We start from the raw sequence: 26,855 nt of genomic DNA, 5'->3' as shown, positions 1-26,855 counted from the left end.
GAGGCAGGATTGGGGATGCTGCGGGTGCCTGATTGGGTCTGGGAATCTGGTGGATCCCCCCCAAACTCTCTTCCCCCCCAACTCGCTGAGCTGCCTGCAGTCAGCCTGGGCCCATCTGGAAATCTCTGCACCTGCCATTTTGTTAAAAAAAAATGGTGGGAGCAGATATGCGCACATTTGTTCTTCTACAAAATGGTGCTGTGAATGGCCGATATACACAAGGTGGGAGGTGAGGGGTGGGCCTGGGGGCATGTGGGCGGGGGCAGGGGCTTGGCGGGCACCCAGAGAACCTGGACTCAGGGGGGCACCCATCCATCCCTAGGCAGGATTCTCTCCCAGCCTGGCCTGGAGATGGTGGGGATTGAACCTGGGACCTCCTGCATGCACGGCAGATGCTGTGCCACTGAGCCACAGCCCCTCAGTGCTTTTTCCGGGTAGGGTTGGTGGAGAATTTCTCCATGAATCCTCGGGAGGCCAAGTGCTGATGCATTCGCCCCTCCGAAAGTGTTGGGGAAATTCTCCGCCGCCCCCCCCCCGGGATGGGACTTATCTTCGGCGAATGTCCCTCTCAGCGGCAGGTCCCCGGCGGCGTTTCGGCAGCGTTTCGGTGGGGGTGGGGGCGGCGGCCAGTCTCCTGACCGGCTGCCGCCACCGCCATTGAAAAAAAAAAAAGTAAAGAAAAAACAAACAAACACACACCCGTGATAGGCTACGTAACGATTTACATAGTCTATCATGGCTAGATTTCCAAAGTCAGCCGTGATAGGCTACGTAAATCGTCACGTAGCCTATCACGGGTGACTTTGAAAAAAAAAAAGCACGTACACAAATAGTGGCGCCCATGGGGTGCCGCCATTTGCGTTCCTTATTTTGGCACGTCTAGTCTACGTAAAGATTTACATAGACTACGGCAAAAATAAGGGAATGCTAGACTAGACGTGCCAAAATAAGGAACAAGCCAGTCCCCTGGAGGTTGCCTGAGCTTGTATATTCCTTCCCAGATTGCTCCCAGAAATAGGGATGGACGAAAGGGACTTACCTCATCCCGCAGCTTGCTTCGCGGTGGGGGGGAGGCGTTTCGCTTATCCCCCTGAAGTTCAGGCGAGGGGGGGGAGGCGTCCCACCTCGCCCGGCTGAAATTCAGGCTGGGGGGGAGGAGCCCCATCCCTCGCCGACAAACTTCAGGCCGGGTAGGAGTGCCCCGTCTACCCGGCCGCGAAAAAAAAGTAAAAACACTCACACACACACACACACCTGTGATAGGCTACATAACGATTTACGTAGCCTATCACGGCTAGATTTGCAAAGTCAGCCGTGATAGGCTATGTAAATCATCACATAGCCTATCACGGGTGACTTTGAAAAAAAAAAGCGCGTACGCAAATGGCGGCTCCCATGGGGACCGCCATTTGCGTTCCTTATTTTGGCACATCTAGTCTACGTAAAGATTTACACAGACTACGGCGAAAATAAGGGCAACGCAAATAGCGTTCCCTTATTTTCGCCATAGTCTACATAAATGTTTACGTAGACTACACGTGCCAAAATAAGGAACGCAAATGGCGGTGCCCATGGCGTACGCCACCATTTGCGTACGTGCTTTTTTTTTTTCAAAGTCACCCATGATAGGCTATGTGACGATTTACTTAGCCTATCACGGCTGACTTTGGAAATCTAGCCGTGATAGGCTACGTAAATCGTTACGTAGCCTATCATGGGTGTGTGTGTTTTTTTTTTACTTTATGTTTTTTTTTTGCAATGGCGGCAGCGGCAGCCGGTTGGGAGACTGGCCGCCGCCCCCGCCCCCGCCGAACCGCCGCCGAACCGCTGCCGGACCCGCCGCCAAGAGGGACATTCGCCGAAGGTAAGTCCCATCCTGGGGGGGGGGCAGGGGGCCGGCGGAGAATTTCCCCAACACTTTCGGGGGGCCGAATGCGTCGGCACTCGGCCTCCTGAAGATTCGTGGAGAAATTCTCCGCCAACCCTATTTACCAGACCATGCCAAACTCAGTGCAGCTCTGTCACTGTTCTGACCTGACAGACAGGAGGGAACCCAGCCCCTTAACCTGCAGAGGCAATCCAGGAGGCATCCGCTTCTCACACTGTGCCCTCAAGCAAGCAAGTCCACGGGGACATCAGCCCTCTCTGCTACCTGCTTGGCAGGAGGCACAAGGTCATGTCAAGGATGGACATGGATCCCTGCCCCAGTCACCTGCTGTCACCTTGTGGTGAGCTGCGAAAACGTGCTGTGGCTCACCACCTGGATCAAAGTATTTTCTTCATTACCATGAACACTGCCTTACACACACACACACACACAGAGAGAGAGAGAGAGAGTCTGTGGTGACATGCCTCTGAATACCAGTTGCTGAGGAACAACAGTGGGAGAGGGATTTTGCCCTCCTGTCCTGCTTGCAAGCATCTGTGGGAAGCGTGAGGGTAGACCAGAGGGGCCATTCGCCTGATCCAGCAGAGCGCTCCTTAGGTCATGGAGAGTTCGTTCGACTCCACAGGACAGAGAGGGAGAACCCATGGTCCTCCAGATGTCGCTGGGACTATAGATCCCAACACCCCTGACCACTATTGGTATGCTGGCTAGTGAGGATGGGAGATGTAGGCCAGCACTATCTAGAGGGCCGCAGTTTCCCCTACTACAGGGCTTCAGGAAGGCTTGCCCCAAGCTGATTCTAGGTGGCTGCCAACAGCAGCGGTTTGCAGGAAAAGGCACTTCTGATGCAGCAGCTCAGCAGGCAACACCCACCTGCCACATATTCTGAGAGGAAGTGTGCCTGCATGTGATGTTGGAGGTGGGGGCGCAACTCAGCCAGCTTTAAAGAGAAAAAGAAAGGCGGATGTGTGCGCATGGAAAGGGGAGAGAGAGAGGACCTCCAAGCTTCCTAGACTGTCCTGTGATCTGTGCTGACCATCCTTGTAACACTAGACTGATATTCTTAGGGTTGCTGACCTCACTTCCGACTTTCTTCTTCTTCATGCTCTTGCCTCTCAGGGAGGAGACATCTCTTTGGATCTCCCTCCACCTTGAGTTGGGGATCCTCCTGTACAACATGTATTTCCTGCAATAAACGCAAACTTCCTTGTTCCTCTGACCCCGCGTCTCCAGTGTGATTCATCCAGGGTAGAGTGTGCTCCTTCAGCTGGGCTCTCACACAGCTGGGCCTCACCAGCTGTATGGCTGTTCCGCCAGCACGTGAAACTCTCTGTAATGATGATGGACAATGAGAGACAAGCAAAGAGTCCACTGGCACTTCGGAGACCAAGGGCACGGCATGCTAGTGCAGGCCTTTGCTGAGCCAGTCTTTGCCTGCATCTGGGTTTGGAAACAGGCTTTCCAGTAGGGATGTCAGAGAATTTTGCCACGAATCTCGGGGAAGCCAAATGCCAGCACATTTGGCCCCCCGAAATCGGTGGCGGAACAGTATGCAAACCCCCCGCCACCCCCCAAGGATGGGACTTAGCTTCATCGAATCTTCCTGGTGGCAGCTCCGGCGGCGGCTCCAGCGGCGGTTCGGCAGCAGCGGCCGGTCTTCCAACCAGCTGCCGCCGTCGCCATTTCCAAGTTTTTTAAAAACAAAAAAACAAAAAAAGTGATAGGCTATGTAAAGATTTACGAAGCCTATCACGGCTAAATTTTAAAAAACACCGTGATAGGCTACGTAAATGTTTACGTAGCCTATCACGGCTGAGTAAAAAAAAAAAAGCACGTACGCAAATGGCGGTGCCCATGGGCGTCGCCATTTGCGTTCCTTATTTTGGCACGTCTTAGTCTACGTAAACATTTACGTAGACTAAGACGGCGAATATAAGGGGAACGCAAATAGCGTAGACGCTATGCTATTTGCGTTCCCCTTATTTTCGCTGTAGTCTACATAAATGTTTACGTAGACTAAGACGTGCCAAAATAAGGAACGCAAATGGCGGCACCCATGGGCGCCACCATTTGCGTACGCGCTTTTTTTTTTTTACTCAGCCGTGATAGGCTACGTAAACATTTACGTAGCCTATCATGGCTGACTGCAGGGATGCAAATGGCGGCGGCTACGGCCGCCACCATTTGCAGGCCCGGCTAGCCAGGATTCGGGGGTGAAGGGACGGAGGGCCTCCCCCCCCGGCCAGAATTTCGGGGGGAGGGACGGAGCGCCTTCCCCCCACTGTGAATCAAGTTTTGTTAAAGGTAAGTTACTTTCGTACATCCTTACTTTCCAGGCAGATGGGGAAATTAGCACCTCTGATAATGAACTGGATGTGGAAATACAAAGCTGAGCAGAGAGGAGAACCAACTCTGTGTATGTCTACTCAGAAGTAAGTCTTACTGAGTTCAATGCAACTTACTCTTACACATGTCAGCACCCCACTTGCCCCCAGCTCAGCTTTGTATTTCCACATCAAACCTCCTGTTAGTTATCCCAGAAGACCCTTGGGTGAATGGTTTTTTTTCCCCCTGGGAACAGCTGGATTGAGGGAGATTCCCATCACACACACATAATGGAAGAATATAGTTCTTCATATTCCTTGGTATGTTTATTCCTCATTTTGTCCATTCCCTGAGTATGTACAGAGAGAAGGTTGCTGATCTTTCCCTTCATGCTGCATTTGTACAAGTATAGTGTGACTGCTTCAGAAAGAACTTTCCATTATACTGTCTCTTTTTCTTCATGAGTTTCATAACAGAAGTATGATCTAGTGGTTAGAGTCCAGCCCAAAGTCACCCAGTGAGATAACTAACAGGAGGTTTGCTAATGAGCTGGATGTGGAAATACAAAGCTGAGCTGGGGGCAAGTGGGGTGCTGACATCTGTAGGAGTAAGTTGCATTGAACTCAGTAAGACTTACTTCTGAGTAGACATGCACAGAGTTGGTTCTCCTCTCCATTTTCACCTCACCATGTCACCAACAAGCCTGGATGTGGAAATAGAAAGCCTAGCAGGGGGAATAATACCTGGTGCAGGGCTCCAGACCAGCATGGTCATTTTAAAAGGTTTTTTCTTTCTTTCAAACAGTGTTGCTTTAAACAAAGAGTGCATCGCTCAGGCACACCTAGGGCAGCCTTGTTTTGGGAAGCTCCGAGGAGGAGGAAGTGTTTTGGCTGAAAGTAATTACTGCACATCTCAGGGCAGGGCAAAAAATACGTAAATATCTACGAAAAATAGCCTTTCTTATGGAAGTTATGCAGAATTACGGCTGTCGGTACGGATTTATCTTCTTAATTTTTGGAGTGGAAAAAAAAGAGGAGAATTCCGGGGGCTTGAGAATAGGGATGTACGAAAGTCACTTACCTTTTTGAAGGGTGACATTCATGGAAGGGGGGAAGCGCTCCATCCCCCCCCCAATCCTGGCCGGCCGGTCCGCAAATGGCGGCGGCCGTAGCCGCCGCCGTTTGCGTCCCTGCAGTCAGCCGTGATAGGCTACGTAAATGTTTATGTAGCCTATCATGGCTGATTTAAAAGAGAAAAAAAAACGCACGTATGCAAATGGCGGCACCCATGGGCACCACCATTTGCTTACGCGCAGGGGTTTTTTTTCCTTTTAAATCAGCCGTGATAGGCTACATAAACATTTACGTAGCCTATCACGGTGTTTTTTAAAAATCTAACCGTGATTTTAGCTACCACAGCTTTTTTGGGTTTTTTTGTTTTTTTACTGGAAATGGCGGTGGTGGCAGCCGGTCGGAAGACCGGCCACCACAGCCGCCGCCGCCGCACCGCTGCCAAACTGCCACTGGAGCCGCCACTGCCAGGATGATTTGCCGAAGGTAAGTCCCGTCCCGGGGGGGCAGGGGGGCAGACCATTCCGCCACCGATTTTGGGGGGCCGAATGTGCTGGCATTCGGCCTCCCCGAGATTCGTGGCGAACTTCTCTGACATCCCTATTTGCGAACGACGGTACAGAGCACTGGCTGCAAACTGCGGAAGTCAAGCGGCACAGAAGGTACACAATTCGTACATCCCTAGTATTTACGTAGCCTATGACGGCTATACAGAAGAAGCAAATGGAGCACGGATGGCAGCAGGTAGGTGCTCCGTTCTGGGCCCATTTCGCGGGGTGGGGGGCGGGGGTGGCCCGAAATCCGTGGCGGAATTCTCTGACATCCCTAAGCCCACCCAACTGTCAGGGTTGGAAAGCAGGTTTTCCCTTAACATAGCAGTCAAGGGCAGCGCTTTACTTTTCCCCATAGGTGAGGATGAGTACAGTTTCAGACAGCAATGGCATAGGGGACAACATCTGCATAGGGATGGTGGAGAATTCCCCCACGGATTTTAGTGAGGCCAAATGCACTGGCATTCAGCCCCCCGAAACCTGTGGCGGAACGGCCTCCCCCCCCGCAGAATCCCCCCCAGGATGAAGCTTACCAGGAGTGGATGTTCTGGCAGCAGCGGCGCCTCCGGTGGCACCTCCGGTGGCAGCGGCTGGTCTCTTGGCTGGCTGCTGCAGACTCAAATGGCGGCTGCCGTACCGGCCGCCATTTGCGTCCAGTCAGGCTGCCGTGATACTCTACGTAAGTGTATACATAGCCTATCACGGCAAAGGCAGCCATGCAAATGGCGGCCACCACGCCATTTGTGTAGCTGCCTTTGTCATGATAGGCTACGTAAATACTTATGTAGCCTATCACGGCAAGCTAAAAAAATAAAACCGCGTATGCAAATGGTGGCGGCTACAGTGGCCACCATTTGCGTTCCCTTTTTTTCTGCTGTTTTAGCCTACGTAAATATTTACGTAAGCTATTACAGCGAAAAAAGGGGAACGCAAATAGCATAGTGGGTGAGATTTGCGTTCCCCTTTTTTTCGCTGTAATAGCTTACATAAATATTTACGTAGGCTAAAATGGCAGGGAAAAAAAGGAACGCAAATAGCGCCCACTACGCTATTTGTGTTCCCATTATTTTCGCCATAATAGCTTACGTAAATATTTACGTAGGCTAAAACAGCAGAAAAAAGGGAACGCAAATGGCAGCTGCCGTAGCCGCTGCCATTTGCGTACGCAGTTTTTTTTTTTTTAGCTTGCCGTAGCCGCTGCCATTTGCGTACGTGGGGGGGGGTTTTCCAGAAGGCTGTCCAGCGGCCGGATGTCCAGCTGCGGGCAGCCCTGGCCAGTGGCTCCGCGGAATCTCTATGGAGCTGAGCCAGCCGGATTAGGATTTTGGGGGGAGATGCGGAGCGCCTCCCCCCCACCATGAATCACCCTATCAGAAAGGTAAGTGACTTTCGTACATCGCTACATCTGCACCATACAGACATACTACACCTGCTGAAATTCCCCCTTCTAGGCAACCTATCCTAGTTGCAAGAGGCCAGCCCCCTTTTGCCTCTGGGCACTCTCTCCAAGCCTCTGGTAATCCCAAGAAATTGTTTCTGAATTAAAGAATTCTGAGCCCAGGAATTGATTTGAGTGCCAGAACAGAATGGTGCTCTCTCTCAGTCCTTCTGCACAAAAACCCACTCCTGGTTACCCCAGGCTTTCTTCATTTCACCAGTGTCATTATGGGTAGGGAGATCGGAGAAATCCACAATGGAACCAAATGAGTTCAGAATTTCATGAATCCAATCTGTGGATTCTGCAGCGGGCCGGCTTTTCCACTGTCCAGCAGATTCCACAGACTTACAGACCAATTTTCTAACTTCCCCGAAATTTGGGAAAATGTCGTCATAGAAAAATTAGTGAAATTACAAAAAAACCAGCCAAAAATGCAAATTTCCCCCATACGCTAAAGTGTGAAAATGTGTGTTTGGGGGGAAAATGCACATTTTTGCACATATGAATTTGCACAAACTCGGAAACTAAGAAATCCAATTCCATCAACGGGCGGACGACAGAACAAAAGGTGCCTGACAATCCGCAAAACACAACGGATGTTACACAATCCGCACAGCCCTAATTATGGGTGGGGAGAGGTAATTTTGTTGCTCTTGCTGTTAAACTATAGGGAGCCAGAAATCATGCCCATCTACTGCAGTGCAAACCACCTAGAAATTAGGGATGGCGGAGAATTCTGCCATGGTTTCCAGTGAGGCCAAATGCACTGGCATTCGGCCCCCTGGAATCCGTGGCGGAATGGCCTCCTGCCCCCCCCACAGAACCCCCTGGGACAGCACTTACCTGGGGCAGATGTGGCAGATGCGGCGGCGGGTGCGTCAGCAGCAGCAGCATGGTGGCGCAGCAGCGGCAGCGAAAGGGGCGGCGGCAGGGGCGGTGGAAGGGGCAGTGGTGGAGAGGGCAGCAGGGGCAGTGGCAGCAGGGGCGATGGCAAGGGTGGCGGTGGGAGCAGAAGGTGCGGCGGTGGAAGGTGTGGCAGTGGGGGCGGCGGAAGGGGCAGGGGCGGGGGCGGCTGTTGCGGCGGCTGGGGCGGGGGGCGGCGGCGGCAGGGGCAGGGATGGGGGTGGCGCCAGTGGGGGTGGCAGCGGGGGTGGCTGTGGGGGTGAAAGGGGCGGCAGCAGCAGCGGAAGTGGCAGCGGCGGGGGCGGCAGGTCCGGTGGTGGCTGGTGCGGCGGAAGGGGCCGCAGGGGCAGCTGGTCTCCTGGTTGGGCGCAGCGTATGGAAATGGCAGCGGCTACGGCGGCCGCCATTTGTGTTCACTATTTTTAGCTGTTCTAGCCTACGTAAATATTTACTTAGGCTAGAACAGCTAAAAATAGCAAATGCAAATGGCGACCGCCATAGCCGCTGCCATTTGCATACACTTTTTTTTACTTTACGTTGCGTATCACGGTTAAGTACAGGGATGCAAATGGCGGCGGCTATGGCCGCCACCATTTGCGTCCTTGCTGCCCAGCGGCCGGATGTCTGGCTGCGGGCGGAGCCAGCCAGCATCTCCGCGGAATCCCCGCAGAGCAGAGCTGGCCGGGCAAGATTCTGGGGGGGAGGACCGGATCGCCTCCCCCCCCATCGAGGATTCCGGGGGGAGGGACGGAGCACCTCCCCCCCCACCGCGAAGCAGATCCGCAAAACGGTAAGTGGCTTTCATAGATCCCTACTAGAAATCCACCCGTGACTCCTGATCTACCTTCTACCTACGCCTTGCGTCGAGTTCAGGATCCTCCATCTCAAAATGACTATCTTAGAACTGGGAGAAGTGGTGAAAGAAGTGACCAAAATGATCATGGGGATAAAACAGCTTCCCTGTGAAGAAAAGGGATTGGGGGGGACAAAATATGATAGGGGTTCATAGAAATTGTTCATAGTGCAGGAAATGCTGGCAGAATTAGGGATGGCTGAATCTGTCTGTTTTGCTTTCTCCTGCATCCAGATTTTTAAAATCTCAAGACCTTTCTCTCTCAGAAATGAAGAACTTCATGAATTTTGATAAATCCTTAACATAAACAAACCGAAACGACATCCTCGACCATCTGCAGATTCAGGGCACACCAAAGAAAGAACTTTGAAAGAATCATGTAGGGATGTCAGAGAATTTCGCCACAAATCTTGGGGAGGCCAAATGCCAGCACATTCGGCCCCCTGAAATTGGTGGCGAAACGGTCTGCCACCCCCGGCCCCCCGGGATGGGACCTACCTTGGGCGAATCCTCCTGGCAGCGGCGGCTCTGGCGGTGGTGCGGCGGCGGTGGTGGCCGGTCAGAAGACCGGCTGCCGCCACCGCCATTTCCAGTAAAAAAAAAAAAAAAAAAACGTCATAGGCTACGTAAAGATTTCCGTAGCCTATCATGGCTAGATTTTTAAAAAACACTGTGATAGGCTACATAAAAGTTTACATAGCCTATCACGGCTGAGTTAAAAAAAAAAAAAAAACCCGTGTGTACACAAATGGCGGTGCCCATGGGCGCCGCCATTTGCGTTCCTTATTTTGGCATGTCTAGTCTACGTAAACATTTATGTAGACTACGGCGAAAATAAGGGGAACGCAAATAGCATAGACGCTACGCTATTTGCGTTCCCCTTATTTTCGCCGTAGTCTACATAAATGTTTACGTAGAGTAGACGTGCCAAAATAAGGAACGCAAATGGCGGCGCCCATGGGCGCCGCCATTTACATATGCACGTTTTTTTGTTTTTTGTTCTTACTCAGCCGTGATAGGCTATGTAAACATTTACGTAGCCTATCACGGCTGACTGCAGGGACGCAAACGGCAGCGGCTACGGCCGCCGCCATTTGCGGCCCGGCCATCCAAGATTCAGGGGTGGAGGGATGGAGCGCCTCCCCCCTGGCAAGAATTTCAGGGGGGAGAGACGGAGTGCCTCCCCCGCTGGCCAGAAGTTTGGAGGGGAGGGATGGAGCACCTCCCCCTCCCCAGCCAGAATTTCGGGGGGAGGGACGGAGTACCTCCCCCCCACCGTGAATCAAATTTCGTTACAGGTTAGTGATTTTCGTACATCCCTAGAATGATGCAATGCATCATTTGTAAACACTTAATTTTCAGCCACAAGATGGGGGGCACGGGGGGTAATAATAGCTGCTAGATTAGATGGCTTTGAAGGAAGATTAGGCAATTTCATGGGAGTTGGCTCTATCCATACTCAGATTAACAACAAGTAAACAGAACATCCTTTTTTAGAAGCAGTAATACATGCCGATGAATACCAGCTGTTGAAGGTAGAAAATGGGAGTCACTGTTACCTTTGTGCCCTGCTCTTAGGGGCTTCCTGGGAGCAGCTGACTTGCCACTGTGGGAAACATGATGTTGGTCTTTTTGTCCAGCAGGGTGTTCCTTACACTCTTAAAAGACTCTGCCCATTATCCCTTACTGCCACAATGTTTGGAGCTCCTTCCCAGAGCACCTACACAATATGCCCTCTCCCTCTTCCTTCCAATCTTTCCTTTGGATTGTCTCCAGTGTATCCAAATGAAGTCCCATTCATTTCAGTGGGTCTAGTCTAAGTAGGCCTAACTTTTACCAAGGGATGTCAGAGAATTTTGCCACGAATCTTGGGGAGGCTGAATGCCAGCACATTCGGGCCCCCAAAATCGGTGGCGAAACGGTCTGCCCCCCCACCGCCAGGACAGGACTTACCTTGGGCGAATCTCCCTGGCGGCAGCAGCTCCGGCGGCGGTTTGGCGGCGGCAGCAGCTGCAGAGGCCGGTCTTCCGACCAGCTGCCACCGCCACCATTTCCAACTTAAAAAAAAAAAGTGATAGTAAAAAAACGTGATAGTAAAACGTAAAAAAAAAACGTTTGCGTCCCTGCAGTCAGCCGTGATAGGCTATGTAAATGTTTACGTAGCCTATCACGGCTGAGTTTAAAAAACAAAACCATGCGTATACAAATGGCGGCACCCATGGGCGCCGCCATTTGCGTTCCTTATTTTGGCACATCTAGTCTACGTAAACATTTACGTAGTCTACGGCAAAATAAGGGCAACGCTATTTGCGTTCCCCATATTTTCGCCGTAGTCTACATAAATGTTTATGTAGACTAGACGTGCCAAAATAAGGAACACAAATTTGTGTACCTGCGGTTGTTGTTGTTTTTTTTAAACTCAGCCGTGATAGGCTACGTAAACATTTACATAGCCTATCACGGCTGACTGCAGGGACGCAAACGGCGGCAGCTACAGCCACCGCCATTTGCAGACCCGGCCGGCCAGGATTCGTGGCGGGAGGGACGGGGCGCCTTCCCCCTGGCCAGAATTTCGGGGGGGAGGGACAGAGCGCCTCCCCCCCCCACGAATCAAATTTCGTAAAAGGTAAGTGACTTTCGTACATCCCTACTTTTACCATGCAGGGGCCTTTAATTAAACCCCTTAGTTCTCACCCACAGTGAGAATCTCCATACTGATTTGGAGGTATTACTAATGTGAGAAGTAAGGACATTAGAATCAGCAGAACGTGAGCTTGTTGAGTTCTTTAAATGCCACCGCAAAGCTCGTTCTGACTCATGTCTCTATCAGATTGCCAGCTTTTTTTGGGGGGGGGGTTGTTAACTTTTTCCCCTAGTGTATTTTGGCACACTAGTTCAATTCTTTGGATTGCCTCTTTTAAACAGGCAAAGCTCCCTGAGGCCCTTTGCTTTATCACAATGGAATGGGAAGTTTCACATGCTTAATGCCTGCATGTCTCCTGTTAAAAGGCACAGGAACAGGGCCATTTTAAACATTTGGCCACCCTAATCACAGACTGCTAGCAATTTCTGTGAGAGCGCTCCTTTCCTCCACCTTATTATGAAAATCCTTTCCAAAAGAGCTCCCAAATGGTGGAAAAAGCCCTTCGGCCTCCAGATAATTAGACAAGCCCATTGCTTGTCAGATCTCTGACCTAGCTGTTAAACTCACCTGACCTACGTGTTGACATGTCATGGATTCAGATCCAGCAGCGCTCATTCACACTTCTGGATCCACACAACACGAGGCTAGCTTTGAATACTATTTTTCAGAGGCTGTGCAGCTATAGGCTGTCTCTCCTCTCATGCCCCACGGCATCCCACAAAAGCAGCCAAGAGCGGCATTTGGGGGAAAACGCTATCCATGCCGCAGGTTCCCAATTCAAGAGCATGTCTAGAAGCATCCCATAGACGCTGTCAGGCACTCATGTCGAGGTCAGGCAAGTATCTTGGGTAGTGAGCAGGCAAGCAGGTGGGCAGGCAGGCTGGCTTGGGCTGTGGTGAACAGGAAGGACCTGGTAGCCTTCCTGAATAATAACTATCCCAGTCTGAGACTGAGAGAGGCAGCAAATCTGAGGATGACTCTGTGTGGATAGTCTCGCTATCTAGTTTAGTCACTAGACGGCACTGGACTTAAGGGTAGCTGGGTGGAGGCCAGAGTTTCCCGTTCTTGTTTAAGAGAGAGAATAAAGTTCTTGTCTAGCTTCCGAAGCGACGTGTCCTGTAAACCAGTGGTTCCGAGCCTTGGGTCCCGAGATGCTGTTGGACTACAATTCCCACCAGCCCAGGCAACATGGCCAGTGGTTTGGGTGATGGTAGTTGTAGTCCAACAATACCTGGGGACCCAAAGTTGGACACCACCGCTCTGCCCCTTCCATAGCACACTCTCTATATTAGCCCGTGGCTCCAGAGTCCGGACTGGTCTTCTAGCATCATCTGACTTTTAGTCCAGGGGGATTTTGAGCTATTATGAGACTCTTCCAAGCTGGACTTGCCGGCAATCCCTCTTCTGAGCCAAGGGCCTGGTGGTGCAGCAATGCCCTGCCTGATCAACTGGGCTCCTGGCTGGAGCCTTGCGGTGAGAATACTCATGACACAGAGAGGGGTAATTTTCCGACAAGAGAGCTGCCAGGGCTCAGGCTTGCCTGCAGGCCATGTCGTCTGCCCTGGAACCCATCCTCCTTCCTCCTAAGTGTGTGGATAGTGTTATTGGATGGTTTAGTCAAAAGGTGGCACTGGACCATTGCGTTTGGATGGAGTCCGGCCACAGGCAGCTTTTGTGTCTGCTCTGTCCTTGTTTGGGAGAGACAAATAAAGCTGTCATCCAGTTCCTGACTGGTGTGCCCCCTAAGCACGGTGTGCCCTCTAAGTCATGCCCTCCATGACACTATGGATGAGGACATACTGTTGAGGGGAAGAAACCCTGCACATGCTCAGAGGCCCTTTTTTCTATTATTATATTAGATGTTGTTGTTGTTGTTCAGTCGTTAAGTTGTGTCTGACTTTTCGTGACCCCATGGACCATAACATGCCAGGCCTTCCTGTCCTGCGCTCTCTCCTGGAGTGTGATCAAGTTCATATTCATTGCATCGGTGATGCTATCTAGCCATCTCATCCTCTGCCGTCCCCTTCTCCTTTTGCCTTCAATCTTTCCCAGCATCAGGGTCTTTTCCAGGGAGTTTTCTCTTCACATTAGGTGGCCAAAATATTGGAGCTTCAGCTTCAGGATCTGTCCTTCCAATGAGCACTCAGGGTTGATTTCCTTTAGGATGGACTGATTTGACCTCCTTGCATCCAGGGGACTGCGACTCGTAAAAGTCTTCTCCAGCACCACAATTCTAAAGCATCGATTCTTTGGTGCTCAGCCTTCCTTATAGTCCAGCTCTCACAGCCATACATTACTACTGGGAAAAACATAGCTTTGATTAGACAGACCTTTGTCAGCAAGGTGATGTCTCTGCTTCTTACTATGCTGTCTAGGTTTACCATAGCTTTCCTCCCAAGGAGCAAGCATCTTTTAACTTCATGGCTACAGTCACTGTCTGTGGTGATCTTGGAGCCCAAGAAAATAAAATCTGTCACTGCTTCCATTTCTTCCCCTTCCATATGCCAGGAAGTGAAGGGGACAGATGCCATGATTTTAATTTTTTTAATGTTGAGTTTCAAACCAGTTTTTGCACTCTCCTCTTTCACCCTCAACAAGAGGCTCTTGAGATCCTCTTCGCTTTCTGCCATTAGGGTGGTATCGTCTGCGTATCTGAGGTTGTTGATAATTCTCCTAGCAATCTTAATTCCAACCTGTGATTCATCCAACCTGGCGTTTCTCATGATGTACTCTGCATATAAATTAAATTAGCAGGGCGACAATATACAGCCTTGTCATACCCCTTTCCCAATTTTGAACCAATCTGTTGTTCCATGTCTGGTTCTTACTGTTGCTTCTTGGCCCTCGTACAGGTTTCTTAGGAGACAGGTAAGGTGGTCTGGTACTCCCATCTCTTTCAGAATTTGCAACAGTTTGTTGTGATCCACACAATCAAAGGTTTTAGTGTAGTCAATGAAGCAGAAATAGACTTTTTTCTGGAATTCTCTTGCTTTCTCCATGATGCAGCGAATGTTGGCGATTTGATCTCTAGTTCCTCTGCCTCTTCAAAACCCAGCTTGTACTTCCGGTAGTTCTCGGTTCACATGGTGCTGAAGCCTAGCTTGTAGGATTTTGAGCATCACCTTGCTGTCATGTGAAATGAGCACAATTGTGCGGTAGTTTGAACACTCTTTGGCGTTGCCCTTCTTTGGAATTGGAATGTAAACTGACCTTTTCCAGTCTTGTGGCCACTGCTGAGTGTTCCAAATGTGTTGGCATATTGAGTGCAGCATTTTAACAGCATCATCTTTTAGGATTTTAAATAGCTCAGCTGGAATACTGTCATCTCCACTAGCTTTGTGGTTAGTAATGCTTCCTAAGGCCCACTTGACTTCAGTCTCTAGGATGTCCGGCTCAAGTTCAGTGACCACACTATCATGGCTATCAGGGACATTAAGGTCTTTCCTGTATAGTTCTTCTGTGTATTCTTTCCACCTCCTCTTAATCTCATCTGCTTCTGTTAGGTCCCTCCCTGCCTTTTTTGTCCTTTGTCATGCCCATCTTTGCAAAAAACATTCCCCTGAGATCTCCAATTTTCTTGAAAAGATCTCTAGTCTTTCCCATTCTATTGTTTTCCTCGATTTCTTTGCATTGTTCATTTAAGAAGGCCTTCTTGTCTCTCCTTGCTATTTTCTGGAACTCTGCATTCAGTTGGCTATATCTTCCCCTTTCTCCCTTGCTTTTTGCTTCCCTTCTTTCCTCAGCTACTTGTAAAGCCTCATCAGACAGCCACTTGGCTTTCTTGCATTTCTTTTTCTTTGGGATGGATTGAGTTGCTGCCTCCTGAACAATGTTACGGACCTCCGTCCATAGTTCCTCAGGCACTCTGTCTATCAGGTCTAATCCCTGAAATCTATTCCTCACCTCCACTGTATATTCATAAGGGATGTGATTTAGGTCAAACCTGAATGGTTTAGTGGTTTTCCCTACGTTCTTCAATTTAAGCTGAAATTTTGCAATAAGAAGCTCATGATCTGAGCCACAGTCAGCGCCAGGTCTTGTTTTCACTGACTGTATACAGCTTCACCTTCTCCATCTTTGGCTGCAAAGGACATAATCGTTCTGATTTCGATCTTGACCATCTGGTGATGTCCATGTGTCAAGTCGCCTCTTGTGGTGTTGGAATAGCGTGTTTGCTATGATCAGTGTGTTCTCTTGGCAAAACTCTATTAGCCTTTGTCCTGCTTCATTTTGTACATCAAGGCCATGCTTGCCTGTTATCCTGGTGATTTCTTGACTTCCTACTGTAGCATTCCAATCCCCTATGATGAAAAGGACATCTTTTTTGGTGTTAGTTGTAGAAGGTGTTGTAGGTCTTCATAGAACCGATCAACCTCAGCTTCTTCGGCCTCAGTGGTTGGGACATAGACTTGAATTACTGTGATGTTGAATGGTTTGCCTTGGATTCGTACTGAGATCATTCTATCATTTTTGAGATTGTACCCCAGTACTGCTTTTCCCACCCTTTTGTTGACTATGAGTGCTACTCCATTTCTCCTAAGGGATTGTTGCCCACAGTAGTAGATATAATGGTCACCTGAATTAAATTCGCCCATGCCTGTCCATTTTAGTTCGCGGATTCCCAAGATGTTGATGTTCAATCTTGCCATCTCACGTTTGACCACCTCCAGTTTACCTTGATTCATTGACCTTACATTCCAGGTTCCTAAACAATATTGTTCATTACAGCATCGGATTTTCTTTTCACCACCAGACACATCCACAGCTGAGTGTTCTTTCGGCTTTGGCCCAGCCGCTTCGCTCTTTCTGGCGCTACTTGGAAATACCCTCTGCTCTTCCTCAGTAGTATATTGAACACCTTCTGACCTGAGGGGCTTATCTTCCAGTGTCATATCTTTTAGCCTTGCGATACCTTCCATGGGGTTTTCTTGGCAAGAATACTGGAGTGGGTTGCCATTTCCTTCTCCAGTGGACCACATTTTCTCAGAACTGTCTGCCATGACCTGTCCGTCTTGGGTGGCCCTGCACAGCATAGCTTATGGCTTCACTGAGTTACGCAAGCCCCTTCGCCACAACAAGGCAGTGATCCATGAAGGGGATTATATTACATACGCCCCCCATTGACCCCTCATAACAAATTATGGGGCTGAACCCAGTGAGCTGTGTCTCCATGTAAGCCCTATTGGTAGATGTTCCAAACACAGGGAAGTCCTTTCATCTGGAAGCACTCACATCTGAGCCTATTTTGAAAACCATCTCTCTCTCTCTCTCTCTCTCACACACACACACACACACACTCCGGGCTAGTATTTGCTATTTGGAGTAGGATTGCCACCACTGAATTACTACAGCCCAAATGACATGTCAAACATGCTCTGATTAAAAGCTTTGATTCCCTCTGTCCCATTGCTGTTCTTTATCAGTCTCTGATGATGGTAGCTTATGTCAGAGATAATCACATTTAACCTTGCGGCAAGGACCTTCGATATAATCTTCTTGATCTTTGATATCAATCAAGAGTGTGGCCTGTAATGAGTGCTTCACTGTTGTGTTGCATGCTGAGAAAGTTAGAAAATGGAGCCCAGTGTATTGGGGAAGAACTCCACTCTGAGAATCACAGAAGTGGAGAGTTGGACGGAACCTCAAAGGGCAGCTAGACTACCCCCTGCTCATGCAGGAAATCCACTGCCACAGCATCGCTAATAGGTGGCCATCCAGGCTCTGCTGGTCTTGTCTGGTGTCCGTTGCAAATCCACAATTCTTCGGTTGCTGTCTGTAAGGCTGTGATGTGTATGATTTGCTCGTTGTTTGTTTTTTCCCCAGCCAGTCTCAAGCTGGCCAGGGCAGAGCAACTGGAGTGGTTGCTTCTGGTTAGGGAGAGGAGAAACAGCCTGGAGAGAAAGAGGAGGCCCAAGTCTGACAAGCAAGTGTGGACGTTATCACAGACCTCACAGCAGCAGCAACGGCTCTCTTATTTTAACTAAACTAGAGCTGCTTCCTTCCTTTCTCTTTCTTGGGGGGGGCAGACTGGACTGGGAGACCCTGGCTGGGCTTTGCCCCCACAGTCCAGCCCAGCTGCACCCCTGGTCAAAGAGAGCTGTGTCTGGGAGTTAGTGGCTTATGATAGCCCAGCAGTATAGCCCAGTCTTATACTGCAGGCAGAGGGTCAGACAGAGGCCGAGAATGGTTTGGTCCCCATTGAAGGTTAGGCATTGAGCTGAGAGAGTTGCTAACAACAGTCCTGCAATGTTGTCCAGTACAGCTATACCCATGTTGCAGATCAAGAGTCAGGCTGAGAGAACAGCTGACAACAGCCCTGTAACGTAGTCTGTTGTTATTACGCCCCTATTATGGGGGGAGGGGACTGTGCTGGGAGACATCTGCTACTGGGAAGTAAGGGAGCAAGCACAGCAAGTTGAGTAGTGATTGTCTCTCTAAATTTAAAAAGAAGTTTCTGTTACACCCACTGCTTCCTATTGATAGATCTATTGGCACCGCTGTGCACAAGGTTAAACAAAATGGTGGTGTGCAGTGGGAATTATTTGTGAGCTCCAACTGATGGTGGTCCCATCAACAACAACCCTGTAATGTAGTCCATTGTTATTATACCCCTATTACGGGGGGCGGGGGGGCTGTGCTGGGAGACAGCCCTGCAATTTCATCTGTCATTACTATTGCTGGTCAGAGATGGGGCTGAGACTTCCCCTCTATGGTGAGGTATATTGTATTTCTATTTAAATTATAGTAATTGTTTCTAAATTTTAATCTCTACATGTATATTAGTATATGCAATTTCTATGCCAACATGTGCCCTCTTTTTTGGTTGTGCATATCTTCTTTTGGGGGCAATGCGTAAGTGGCCACCCTAGGCCAGCCACCACAATCTCAGTTCCCCTCCACCTCTTCGCCGGTTTACAGGTGAGAATTGGGATTAAGATGTGTGTCTGTGTTCAAAACCCCCCACTTAAGACTTGTGAGACACTGGCCCCTGTAGACTCCTGCCACTGCCACTCAGCTGATTCCTCCTGAACCTGGCCAATAGCTCAGTAGTATGCTCTATAAAGTATCCACACCCACACCAAGATCTCATCTAGATCCAGCTGTCTGGACTACTGGGAAGTAAGGCAGCAAGCACAGCCAGTTGAGTAGTGATTGTCTCTCTAAATTTAAAAAAGATACGTATTACTGTTACACCCACGGCTTCCCATTGATGGATCTATTGGCAAAGCTGTGCAGAAGGCTAAACAAAATGGTGGTGTGCAGTGGGAATTATTCGTGGGCTTCAATTGATGGTGGTCCCTCTGCTGTTGAGCCCAAACTGTGAGGGGAAGGGAGAGGTAGGGGTGCTGGAGAAATCGGCTGTGGACTCCAATGAGGCCACATTACCAAGATTCTGAACTGCTGGGTCTGCAGCAGACTGGCCCCCTCACCTGCGTGTCCTTCAGATTATGTGTGGGATGTCTTTCCAGCTTTAGAAAGGGCAAGGTAAGTGAATGGCAGCTGCCATTAGCCTACCTTGGGAAAATACAGCCATAATTATGCCATTTGCAGCCATAAAACACTCACCTCTACATAAAGTGTGGCCGTAAAGTGCTTACGGATGCAATTTACGTAGCAGTAAGTGCTTTATCGCTGCAAATGGCATAATTACAGCCATAATTTTTCCCAAGATAAGCTACTGGCAGCTACCATTAGCATATCTTGCCTTTTCTGAAGCTGGAAAGATGCTCTGCAATATCTGGTGGATGCACTGGAGCTCCAGGGAAATCTGGTAAGTTCCAAGTATCCCAGATTTCCATGCGGCGGGCGGACCCCTCCATGTCAGGACATCAGGGGTTCACCCATCCCTAGATAAAGGGAGCCCTTAGTGAAATCCACAAGCCTCATCTGACTCCCCACAACGTTAGCCAAATCATGTCTCCCACCACCACCACTAAAGCCTAAAGGGGCTGGCACAAAAGCAGGGGGATGGCACCCTTCTGGTCCCCCCATAATTTGAGCACTGCCCTGGTGGTGTGCAGGCCCAGCAGCTGTGCAGCCGTGATGCAGCCACTGATGCTGACACCAGTCCTATCAGAGGGGAGAAATATCAGCAAAGGGGCAGGGTCCTTGGCATGGGCCTACTGTCGGCTCCTGCCAGCTGACTGTAGCTGGCGGCAATAAATCACAGGCTGATAACAGGGTCGTGAACCTGTCCAAGGCTGGGAAGTGGAAAAGGAGCTTGTAGCAAGGAATGTTTTATCCGAGCAGTGAGTCCAAAGCATCGAGGCAAAGAGAAGTCCATTGTCCAGTCCGAGGTCCAAAACACACAAGGGAACATGAGCGGAGCACAAGGTCCGAGACTGAGGGCTGAGATCGGGCATATGACACAACATTGCTTCTTCAGCAGTCTAGCCCCAACCTGCCAACCCCTTTTAACAGCCACAACTTTGCAAGTACTCCAGGTTTCAGTGATCCATTCGTACTTGCAACAGATGACGGGCCCCTTCTAGTAGGTGGTGCCACACCTCAAAGGCCACTTTGATGGCCAAGAGAGCTCCTTCTCCCAGATGGTGTAATTCTGTTTGGACTTTGAGCTTTCTTGAATGGAAGGCACAGGGGAGTAGGGTCTGGCCCTTCTCCACTGGCTGTAGAGGACTACTGCCATGGCCTTGTAAGAGGCATCTGATTCTGTGATGAAAGGCTGTGTGGGGTCCAGTTGTTGCAAGAGGGGGGCAGAGGTGGGTGCAGTCTTGAGGCATTGAAATGCCCACTGAGCGGCCTCTGTCCATTGAAACTTCTCCTCGGCTCGAAGCAAGTCCAAGAGGGGTGCAGTTAACTCTGAGAAGTGGGAAAGGAACTGCCGGTAGTAGCTGGCAAAGCCAAGGAGATGTTGTATGTCCTTCACACAGTGGGGGCCTGCCACTGCAAGATAGTTTCTACTTTTGCTGGGTCCATCTGAATTCCAGAGGGGGAGATACGGTGGCCCAGGAAGTCATACTGATGACAACGCACTCCAAAACTCCGGATGACTGCACTCAACAGTTTCGTGTAGATGTTGACCATAACCAGGCCTGAACCCTGTTTGAGCAATGTTATCAACGCAGGTCCAAAAGCCGCCTTTTTTGAGCAAGAAGGATTTGTGTGTCCAGTTAGGGTAGTTACTAGAACAGAGGAAATGCATCACCAAGGACAAAAGAGGACACATTTTTGGATAATATTTGCATTTGCTAATGTATATGTGTAGATGTAAATTTAGAAATAATGACTATAATCTAAATAGAAGTAGAATACATCTCGCCAGAATGGGGAAGACTGTGACCAGGTTTGACCAGTGTGCCTGCTGCTGTGTCTGCTATCCAGGTGTTCACTGTGAGGCCCTCCCCTGCTCTCCCTGCTTAGGTTCTTTCTCTTTCGACCAGATTTCAAACAGAGGACTCTCCTCTGTAAAGTAGGACACACGGCCGCCCTAGTTTGGGCATGCATAGCTAGTACATAGGGCCCTTTAAGTGTAACAGTACTAATCACAGTGTGTAGAACCTGCAAGTTGGCCAGAAATATAGATGTTGATGATGAATCAGTTTGCTCTGAGCCCTTGGGAAGGGATGAAATCGTTCGAATTCTTCTGACATCGTTTCACCACTCATCTCATGCCCAATTCTTTTTGTGTTTGCAATCAGCTTGTTCACACAGTGCAGAGTTAAACTATGGAATTCACTACCACAGGATGTAGTGATGGCCACCAATTTGGATGGCTTTAAAAGGAGGTTGGACAAATTCCTGGAGGAAAAGCCTACCAGTGGCTACTAGTCTTGATGGATATGTGCTACCTCCAGTACCAGAGGCAGTGAGCCTATGTGCACCAGTTGCTGGAGAACATGGATGGGAGAGTGCTGTTGCATTCATGCTCTGCTTGTGGGTTCCCAGTCGACAGCTGGTTGGCCACTGCGTGAACAGAATGCTGGACTAGATGGACCCCTGGTCTGATCCAGCAGGGCTCTTCTTATGTTCTTATGTTTTTATCACTGCTCATTTTGAGCAAACGGGAAACTTGCACAAATCAAGCAGCAACAGAATGGGAGATTTGTACAAGCCTCCCAAAAGTTATGCACATCACCAGAAATGACCAGGGCTGCGGGTGGGGGAAAACCAGTGAGCAACTTCTAGAACAAGAACTGGGATTATCTAAAAGGAAGGGGAAACACTCAAACACTCAGGTGAATGAACCATTTAAAGAAAGCCTCTAAACAATACCATAGAGGGAAGGGAGCCCAATAGCTATATGGTCCACAAAAGTAGGCTATTTCTTAAAACCTGCATCTATCTGTGCAGTCCAGGACTCAGAAGTAGAAGTCATTGTAATAATTGTCAGTTACTGACAGTTGGTTGTCAAGCATTTATTTATTTAGGGGTGTTTTTACCCCACTCTTCAGCCGAAAAAGGCTCCCAGAGTGGCTTACAAAGATGAATATTAAGACAGTCACTGCCCTCAGGCTTACAATCTAAAAGACATTGCACAAAAGGAAAAGGGATAGGGAGGAAGGAGGGGAAGGAAAGCAAATACACCAATGACTGATGTATAGGACCAGATTGGTCTCCCCCCTGCGATGATGTTTATCCTGGGAGGCAGGAGGTGCAGCCCCCCAGCGGCCCTCAGTTCTCTAGCCCAGCGGTCACCAACCTTTTTGGCACCAGGGACCGGTTTCGTGGAAGACCATTTTTCCACGGACCAGGGGGGATGGTTTCGGGATGATTCAAGTGCATTACATTTATTACTTTGCAGTAATAGGCTACATAAAGATTTACATAGCCTATTACTTGAAGAACAGGGATGCAAATGGTGTCCGCACAGCGGACACCATTTGCGTCCCAGTGGCAGAAAGTCCGCCAGCGGCCAGAGCCGGCTGGCAGCTCTGCGGACTCACCATGGAGTGGAGCCAGCCAGGGCTGGTGAGGATTCCGGGGGGGAGGGATAAAACACCTCCCCCCTGTGGACCCAAGGTAAGGGGGATTCACGCACCCCTATGCTCACCTCCTGCTGTACCGGTCCGTGGCCCTGGGGTTGGGGACCCCTGCTCTTAGGGATGTACGAAAGTCACTTACTTTGCCCAAAATTTGATTCGCAGTGGGGGGGAGCCACTCCATCCCTCCCCCCGAAATTCTGGCCAGGGGGGAGGTGCCCTGTCCCTCCCCCAAAAAATTCTGGCCGGGGGGGAGGTGCCCCATCCCTCCCCCCCAAAATTCTGGCCGGGGGGGAGGCGCTTCGTCCCTCCCGCCGCGAATCCTGGCTGGCCGGGAACGCAAATGGCGGCGGCCGTAGCCACCGCCGTTTGTGTCCCTGCAATCAGCCGTGATAGGCTACGTAAATGTTTACGTAGCCTATCATGGCTGAGTAAAAAAAAACAACCCGTGCGTATGCAAATGGCGGTGCCCATGGGCACTGCCATTTGCGTTCCTTATTTTGACACGTCTAGTCTACGTAAACATTTACGTAGACTACGGCGAAAATAAGGGGAACGCAAATAGCGTAGCGTCTACGCTATTTGCGTTCCCCTTATTTTCACCGTAGTCTATGTAAATGTTTATGTAGACTAGATGTGCCAAAATAAGGAATGCAAATGGCAGCGCCCATGGGCGCCGCCATTTGCATACGCGCAGTTTTTTGGTTTTTGTTTTACTCAGCCGTGATAGGCTACGTAAACATTTACATAGCCTATCATGGTATCTTTTTAAAATCTAGCTGTGATAGGCTACAGAAATGTTTACGTAGCCTATCACTTTTTTTTTTTTTTTTTACTGGAAATGGCGGCAGCGGCAGCCGGTCAGAAAACCGGCCGCCGCCGCCGCACCGCTGCTGAACCGCCGCCAGAGCCGCCGCTACCAGGGACATTCGCACAAGGTAAGTCCCATCCCGGGGGGCGGGGGGGCAGACCGTTTTGCCACCGAATTCGGGGGGCCGAATGCACTGGCGTTCAGCCTCCCCGAGATTTGTGGCGAAATTCTCTGACATCCCTACCTGCTCTAGCCGATGGATGAGCATCTACTGACTCTTAACTGGACGGGGGAGGGCAGAATAATAAGGCTGCAGCTGTTCTTGTTCCTGGCCCTTTCTCAGCCTCTTGGCCACTCTTTTCCATCTCTGGCTCTCACTCTTTACGGCCTCCTCAGGACCTTTTATCACAGTCTCTGTCTCTTTTCTTCCCCTCACAGTCCCCTTAGAAGCGCTCTCCTCCCTCAGAACCTTCTACCATAGTGCCTCAGAGTCATGAAGGGTTGAACTCCAAGCGTTCAGCCAGAGGGCTGCCCTGCACAGGGTCATATAAAGAACCATGCCTTCAAACATGGAGCAGGTGGGAACCCTCACTATCAGCCCCAGCTGACAATCCAGATGCTATATTTTGCAGTTTCTGAACACATTTCAGAGGGAAGCCCCAGGTATAACACGTTGTTGTAGAGCATGCGTAACTGGCCAGGTTGTCTCTGTCCATGAAGGTGCACCAACCTAAGCAATAAGAGGTGCTCCATGCCACGTTATGTGAGTGGTAGCACTGTGCAACATGACAACACCATGCGGAGGTTGTTTCCAGGACGTCTGCTTGTTATATAAACACTTTAAAAGCACTCAGGATGCTCATGCATCCATTTCCCCCCCCCCCCACGCAACACGATGATGCAGATGGTGACCTAAGGCTCTGTGACTGGCCCAGGGAGGACCAAACCTAACAGTGAAGGAGGAGAAATGCTGGAGGTGGGGAGCAAAGTGACATCCTGGAGTGGGGCAGGTGTTTGCACGAGTCTTTTCTGCCCAGGTTTGGAGGGTAACATGAGTATTGGGAAACCCTATCCAGGCTGCGAAGCAATGGTTCCGAAATGGTGGGTAACAAAATTTGGGAGAGTAGGTCTTCAGATTGCTATCAGTATAAACTGGAGTCCATGTGGTGTAGATGTCTTCCATATCTTAGTGACTTCTAGATTAGACAATTACGATGCATTCTGTATGGGCCTGCTCATGAAAATGGTTTTGCAGTTGCGACTGGTTCAAAGTGCTGCCACCCAACAGGGGTCATGTAAGAGTCAGCGTGATCATTCAGTGCTGAAGCGGTTACATTGGTTCAGCAGTGTGTTTCCATTTCTGGACCAAATTCAAAGTGATGCTTGCGATTGCTCCTATATGAACCTCTCACCATTTGAGTAGGGATGTCAGAGAATTCCGCCATGGATCTCGGTGAGGCCGAATGCCAGTGAATTCAGCCCCCCGAACTTCAGACCTCATTGGCTTTCAGCCTAACCATGGGCACGCTGGTTCAAGCATTTGGTCATGTCAGTGGCACACATCTCAACCCAGCTGTGAGCATTGCCCACTTTGTCGGGAACCACATCTCCATCTTCCTCTTGGTGCTCTATGTAGGGGTGCATGAAAGCCACTTACCTGGTCTCGCAGCTTGCTTCGCGGTGGGGGGGAGGTGCTTCGCTGCTTCCCCCGAAGTTCAGGCCGGGGGGGGGAGACTTCCGTCCTCGCCCGGCCGAAATTCAGGCCGGGGGGGAGGCTTCCTGCCTTGCCCGGCCGAAATTCAGGCCAGGGAGGAGGCGCCTCGCCTCGCCCGGCTGCGAAATAAAAAGTTTTTAAAAAAACGCCCCCGTGATAGGCTACGTGACGATTAACGTAGCCTATCACGGCTAGATCTGCAAAGTCAGCCATGATAGGCTACGTTAATCGTCACGTAGCCTATCACGGGTGACTTTGAAAAAAAAAAAAGCACGTACGCAAATGGCGGCCCCCATAGGGAGCCGCCATTCGCGTTCCTTATTTGGTCGCTGTAGTCTACGTAAATCTTTACGTAACTACAGCGAAAATAAGGGCAACGCAAATAGCGTTGCCCTTATTTTCGCCGTAGTCTACGTAATCTTTACGTAGACTGCAGCGACCAAATAAGGAACGTGAATGGCAGCTCCCTATGGGGGCCGCCATTATCCATACGCGCTTTTTTTTTTTTTAAGTCACCCGTGATAGGCTACGTGACGATTTACGTAGCCTATCACGGCTGACTTTGCAAATCTAGTCATGATAGGCTACGTTAATCATCATGTAGCCTATCATGGGGGCGTTTTTTTTTTTTTTACTTTTATTGGAATGGCGGCGGCAGCAGCCGGTCAAAAGACCGGCTGCCGCCTCTGCCCCTGTCGAAGACCTGCCAAACCACCGCCGGGACCCGCCGCCGGGAGGGACATTCGGGAAAGGTAAGTCCCATCCCAGGGGGGGCGGTGGGCGGAGAATTTCTCCCCGAAACTACTTCGGGGGGCCAAATACGTTGGCACTCAGCCCCCCGAAGTTTCGGGGAGAAATTCTCCCCCATCCCTAGCTCTATGTGGTCTTACAGCTTTTCGGAGCCACCATTGGTGCAGGGATCATCTATGCCATGACACCCCCAGGCATCCGTAGAACATTAGCCCTTAATGATGTATGTCTTTCCATTGCTGAAGAATTTATTGTTCTGCTGGAAGTTTCTGCAAGTGACTCCCAGCCTCTTGAGGTGGGGAAATGAACTAACACCAACAAAATTGGCAATTCTGTAAGGGCTGGTGCTAAGTGATGCTTGTTCCAGGGTTGCAATATGGAGCACGCACTGCATCAGTGATTGCACAACAGATTGAAATGAGATCTTGCCAAGGGCTCCTATGACATAGACAGCAGGTCTGTTCCCATGAAAGATTAACTGAAGGCTGATAATTTTTGAGGTGCTTTTTCTTATGAGGCAGGGCACTTCGGGTTCTAGTTTTCCCAAATCATTTTTGTCAGCTTTTAAAAAGAGAAATCCATGAGGGGAAAAGTTGCTCTGTCTGTGAGAGACAGACAGACAGACAGACAGACTCTGTGTGTAGTTGCAAATGTAACGGGCAAGAAAGGAGTTAGGCATCACATCTCTGCTGAAAATCTTTCTCCTCCTGAAGAATCTTTTCCCTGATAGAAGCAACCATCTGGGTTTTGTTACATGCATTTATGTGTAAAATGTATTTAAACTCTGAGATGTCTTTTAAGAAGGATTAGACACAATCTGAGACTAGAGGATAAACCTGACAGTAGTTATTAAGCCGTGATAGTTAATGGAACCGGGGGCGGGGGTCTTTTCTTCTGTTCTTAATTTGCGGCTGGGCCTAGAAGACAGACAGACATGGCTTGAATACAGGGCTTATGCTAGCATGATC

General features: G+C 49.8%; 1 protein-coding gene across 1 annotated transcript in view; it reads right to left on the bottom strand.

The window, feature by feature from the left end:
- Positions 1 to 26,855, bottom strand: part of LOC146353610 (exendin-4) — a 491,914-nt gene that overhangs the window by 426,613 nt on the left and 38,446 nt on the right. The gene's annotated exons all lie outside the window — the stretch shown is intronic.

The sequence above is a fragment of the Heloderma suspectum genome, chromosome 2, assembly GCF_057233095.1.
Source record: "Heloderma suspectum isolate Gila_16-S chromosome 2, 16-S_ref, whole genome shotgun sequence".
In the NCBI taxonomy this organism is placed as follows: domain Eukaryota; kingdom Metazoa; phylum Chordata; class Lepidosauria; order Squamata; family Helodermatidae; genus Heloderma; species Heloderma suspectum.
Note: the sequence above shows the minus strand (reverse complement) of the source record. Positions and strands in the feature narration are given on the sequence as shown.